General features: G+C 47.5%; 1 long non-coding RNA gene across 1 annotated transcript in view; it reads right to left on the bottom strand.

Moving 5' to 3' along the window:
- The window catches only part of LOC134174076 (uncharacterized), a 78,065-nt gene that overhangs the window by 63,500 nt on the left and 9,062 nt on the right, over positions 1 to 5,503 (bottom strand). The gene's annotated exons all lie outside the window — the stretch shown is intronic.

Below are 5,503 nucleotides of genomic sequence, written 5' to 3'. Positions count from 1 at the left end.
TGGGCTGATAGTCTTTTTAATAATCAAGTTGTGTGTTGTGCTAACAGCTGGATTGGTGATATGGATCACTAGCCTGAGATCAAATAGCCAAACTGCATGAGAGTGTGCATCCGTTTTAGGTTTGTCACATTGCTTCTGTAGATGCCTTTCAAAGTGGACATGTCAAAGCTGACAGATGCTGGTTTTGCTGGTTAGAATGTTTGTGAGGAGGAGATTTACCGAAATACCCATTATTTCTTTCTGGGTGGATTTGCTGAAAGCTGATTAACCTTGGCTGATGTGTCTCCACAGTGTATGGGCATGCATATACTGAAGCACTTGAGCCACAGCACAAACCTCATGGCACAAGGAAAGGTATGCCATGCACGGGCTCTGTGGATGGCCCGCATCTTTTTAGCTAAATTACAGCAATGTTAGCTTCTTTTCCTGTTAAGAGTGCTGTGGAAAACGGGTGGTGTTTTTGTTTGGGGCTGTTGGGGGGGTTCTGTTTGTTCTGGGTTTTGTTTTGTTTCAGAAACTATTTTCATGCTCAGAGATACTGTTTCCATGGTTCAGATTACCCTGTGATGAACATGGAGGTTTATCTTACATGTCCATAGAAGCCAACATTGTGTGTCTGGCCTCAATCCAGTTTCCTTCTGTCCAGCTGTGCCATGGCTGTTACACTTGCTTGTGCTGGTGCAAGGCCAAACATAGTGTGAGGTTTTTCTTTCCTGTGTTGGGTTAACCTTATCAAGTAGCCAGGAAGGGAATTCTGTTCCAGGTCAACTGCTCTGGTAGAACACTTGGGGTAAAAGCTTTGAGAATAGGTTGAGATGCACATTTTGTTTGTTATTTCATAGGGCACTTGCTCTGTCAAAAGAGATTTCCTGCTGCTCAGATGAGTGACTCGCTGATACCTTTTAGGTGGACATCTAGGTATGTGCCTAGATGTGCTGCTTTTCTTTCTTGTGTAGAAGTGTCTTGGCCCTCCTCTTTGGCATAAAGCTGGCTTCAGTATCAGTCAGGAGCAACACACATGAACATTAGGATATATGCCAGTTTGCCTGTCTTCTGAGAATGGTGTATATAGAATCAGACCCATCTGTTTTTGGCTCTCTCACTGGGTGTTTTGGACAGGCTGGTACAAGCATGTAGGCTTTTTAATGTTGAAGATGCTGTTGTAATGCTAACTCTTGTGACTGATGATTGACCTGTTTAAGACCTGGACAGAGCAGTGTCAGGCGCTTTCCTGATTTCTAATGCTCAATGCTCTTAGAACCTAAACCATGTCAGACTTCACTTGCTTCACTGCCCCTGTGCATGCAGGGTTTCCCTGAGAGCAGGAAAGTTAAAATAAGGGAAAAAGCAGAAAAGTGATTGTTCTAAAGTAGATGAAGTAACTTTGTTTTCAGAACCTGCTGTATTTCACAACACTTACGTGGTACCAGACCTTCTCCTGAGGAACCTGGGGAGATTCCCTCATCTGGCTCTCAGAACGTGGTTCCTGATCAGCATTTCATATTAAAATACATTTACTCATTCCTGGTGGAAATAATAATAACAGAAAACAATCTGTTTCTCCAAAAGTGGTTTGTTCAAACCCACAGCAGCATGTAAGTTTGGTTTTCGTGTCTGATAGCATTGGTTGGTGCCATTAAAGTGCACAGTCTCTTCTTTTTTCCCTTTTCATCTTTCAGTAAAAAGTATACTATTGGCTGTTCCTTCACTTCAGAGGGCTGGAGACACCATGACTGCTGTTGCTTGTGCCAAGATTCTGTGGTCATCTGCACTGATCCAGTGCTGTTGGCTGGATGGGACCCAAGGTGCACCTAAATGGAAATCAGCCTTTTTTCCTTCTTCCCTCTCCCAAGCATTGTGGGCACAGGCAGCAGAAGCAGCGCTGTGGGCACAGGCAGCAGAAGCAATGCTACCTGCACTGGTCTTTAAACGGCTTTCTCCTCTTTTGGGTAGAATACAGTTCTGGAAAACAGTCTCCCTTCTGCAAAGACCTTGGTGATAGCCGTTAAAAGCTGTTCCTCTGAGTTACAAACAGCTTCTGCTTTCTGTGTCTTGTGTGATGCAGTGCCTGTGAAACCCCATCCCTGAAGTATTTTGGTTTACTGTTACATACCACCAGCTGCCCTGTCAGCATTCCTGAAGTTTGAGACCTGGAGCTATAGATGTGCTACATGCCTGAAGCATTGCCAGAGGAGTTCTGCCTAAAATCCAAGCACCTGAGAAAGAAGTGATTTGAGTTAGTTGATAGTGACTGTAATAACCCTTTTTATTACTCGAATTCCTTCAGCTCCCTTTCGTGGGCTTTGTTATTCATTTACACAGCACCGACGGTGGAGGTTTGTGCTGGTGCAGTTTGGAAGAGCAGCCTACCCTTAAGAGCGCTTTAGTCTTGACTCCAGCGATGCGTCCTCGCTCCCCAGAGCTGTGGTGCCATCCTGTGGCCACTTGTTCAGGTACAGGGTTTAGTTTTTGTGCTCTCAACAGCCTTGCGCGTGCTCTTTCAGGAGCACTGATGGCTTTGGCTTGCTTCTTTTCTGTCTTACCTGTGTGCAAGTGTCTTGACCCTCCCTTGGGCACAAAGCTGGCTTCGGTATCATTCAGGAGCTGCCCTCCTTACCTGAAATGGGGGAGGCTCTTAGCGTCTTCCTTCCTGCTCACTGAAATCAGGATCTACCTGGAACTGTTGAGCAGTCTGGTCATAATTCTATAGCAAAGCTCCTCCTGACCAGGAGGCTCATCCACCACATACACTCACAGGGTTTTCCCAGTAAGGTGCTGAAGGACAAGCTCTGTGTACTTGCTGACTTGCAGGCTGTTGGGTCTGTGCTGCTAAAGCCTGAGCTCCTGTGCTGTTTGATGAGAGTCAACAATATACCTAGAACCTGGAAAACCTTGCATCTGAAAGAGGCTTCTAGATTCCCAGTTGCTTCCCAGCCCATGGGCTAGTGTATCCCATGGGTGTCAGGAATGCTTCAGTGCTTTTTTTTTTTTGTCTGCAAAGGAGGAAGCAGTACCTCCTGGCCAGTATTTCCTGTATATGCAGCCAGGTTTGGGTATGGCTTGCAAGCTGTATTGCCTGAAAGAAAGTTCTTTTCCAGGAGAAGTACCTGTCAGAAGCCAGCATGCAGTCTGTCTGAATACCTTCTCTTTCTCAGCTCAGCCATAGAAAGAGGAGAACAGGAATACACTGCCAAAGGACCATAGTCTTGTCATGCAGCTGGATGCTGTGCACCAGGAAACATTATCTTTTCCCTGGCATAATGGGAACAAGGTAGTTCTGCAGTAGCTTGCTCAGCTTGGAGCATGGCAGTCATTTGGCACTAGAGGAAAGGGCTGTTAAACCCAGGATTCTAGCAGTGATGGTGGAGTGGTGGATAATCATTGGAAGAACCTAAGGATACAGTAATCAAGTGCTCTTTCTGCTCTCATCTGCTGGCAGTTAATAGGGACTTTAACCTTTGAAACAGTTCACCCAGTGACTGCTGCCATTTCAGGATGTGTCCACCTGCTCTCAGCTCATGCATTCCCCTCCTTTTCACTATCCTTACAATAGGTGGCACCTCACCTAGGGGCTTTCACCCCACAGCATCCAGTTAACAAAAGCTGAAGTGATGGCAGCTTGATGTTGCAAAGACAGCTGGTGTTCGAGAGTCTTCCTGCTCAGTGTTTCATACTAAGTAAGTGGCTGTCCTTGTAAATGGGTCCCTTGGATATCAAACACCCAGGTGACTTGCAGCTGATTGATGCACAGTCCAGTGCATTGATGCACAGTCCTGGCCCTTGAGTTTGTTGTAATGCCTGGGTAGCTTGGAAGTCCTGCCCTCAGCAGATGGGATCTGTAATGGCATATCCTTTACTTACCCAGCTTGGGTGGATGGATGGTTGCAGGCAGCCTTGGACAGACAGGATGTCTGTCCTCTCCAGGCTCTTAAAAGAAACATCTCCACTGCTGCCTCTGCCCTGTAAGGAACCAGTCAGGTTCTGAGGGTGGAAGGCAGTGTCTGGTTTATCTGGGGACATAAGGTTCACCACCCATGGAAGAATAACTAAACTGACAAGAAGAGGGCCCTGTGTCAGCCTAGGATATCTCTTTTGATCAGCCATGACACTGGTTTTTATTCTCTGTGAACCAACTAGCAGAAGAGTTTAATCTCAACAGAGACAAAGCCAGGGCAGGGCAGGTCAGGAGTTTCTAAACGAACCCATTTGTACTTCTCTGCCCTGAAGTGGCATCAGGCTTTCCCTGTCAGAAGAGCATTTCCAGCTTGCCCAGTTCTTAACTGAGAGGAAAGCAGCCTGCCCCCCTTCCCAGCTATGCTCTGGTAGCTCATCCACAAAGGTGGCTTTGAGGACATGGGAAGGGGTTTAAAGATGCAATTTCCCTCTCTCTTCCATGTGTCAGGCCAAAACTCACAAGTGAAATACTGTCACAGTGGTGTCAGCATCCGGTTCCTGAGTGTGTGTATGTGTGCTTGTAGCTGCTCAGGACTTGCTCTGGGACTTGGGCTTTGTGGAAAGCTCTCAACAAACAAGGGGTGCAGGTTGTGGTATGGAGGGCACTGATCTGCTGCTTTGTAACAGAGTAAGTCTTGCTGGGTAGCTGCTGGCGGTGTTTCATCAGCACACAGAGCTGCATCGTTCTGCAGTGATGCTTATGCAGAAGTTCATCACCTCGGATCCTCAGCCCTTCAGCTGGGCTGCTGAATGGACAGCCCCTCACAGGTCTGGGCTGACCAGGTTGTTGTTATTGACACAGAAAGAGATCAAACATCCTGCACAGAGACTTGTAAAACCTATAAAGCCAAGGTGAGAAATGTCACACTGAGAGCCTATCGCCCTTGCTGCTGGAGGCTGAAGGAGAAGAGTGTCCCTGGCCAAGCTGTGGGTACCAGAGAAGGCTCCTGGGCAGGGACTGACTGCTGGTATCTCCTGCAGTGGGGGCTGTGCCTCTCTGGGTGTCTTGTGCAGGAAGCACCACAGGGATTGCATGAGAAACTTCCCTTGCATAACTTCCCAGCCCATGGCTAGCTGTGTAATGTTGGGGAGCAACCACCCCTGCAGCATGGAGTTGTAAGGGCACTATGTGTGATGCCAAACTGACCCTGCCTGGGCTACTATGAGGGAAGCTGGAAGGTTTGGGTTAGAACACACTAACTGTTGGCTCACCATGTTGAGCCCCATAGAGGATCTTCAAGCATAGAAGACATAGCAGCACATGGCAGTGCCTGATCTGCTCACTGAACACATAGCTGGTGAGGTCTGCATGCAGGATATCCCTCCTATATGAGTAGCCAGCTGTCCCCTAAACTGGGGGAAGATGTGGCATACATGAGATGTGGATGTTGACACCTGTGAGGATTTGGTCTTCATATTCAGGTGTATGCAAAAGGAAATCCTCTACCATGGTAGAGGCTCAGTGATGCTGATTACTAACTGATGGGGACAGAGAGATGGGGGGACCTTTCAAAGCAGGGCTGCAAGGTGAGGAAACCCCATCTGTGTC

Source organism: Pezoporus occidentalis, unplaced genomic scaffold (genome assembly GCF_034315485.1).
Source record: "Pezoporus occidentalis ecotype Australia unplaced genomic scaffold, CSIRO_AGI_Poc_V1 ctg58, whole genome shotgun sequence".
Taxonomy (NCBI): domain Eukaryota; kingdom Metazoa; phylum Chordata; class Aves; order Psittaciformes; family Psittacidae; genus Pezoporus; species Pezoporus occidentalis.
This window is presented reverse-complemented; position numbering and strand designations above follow the sequence as displayed.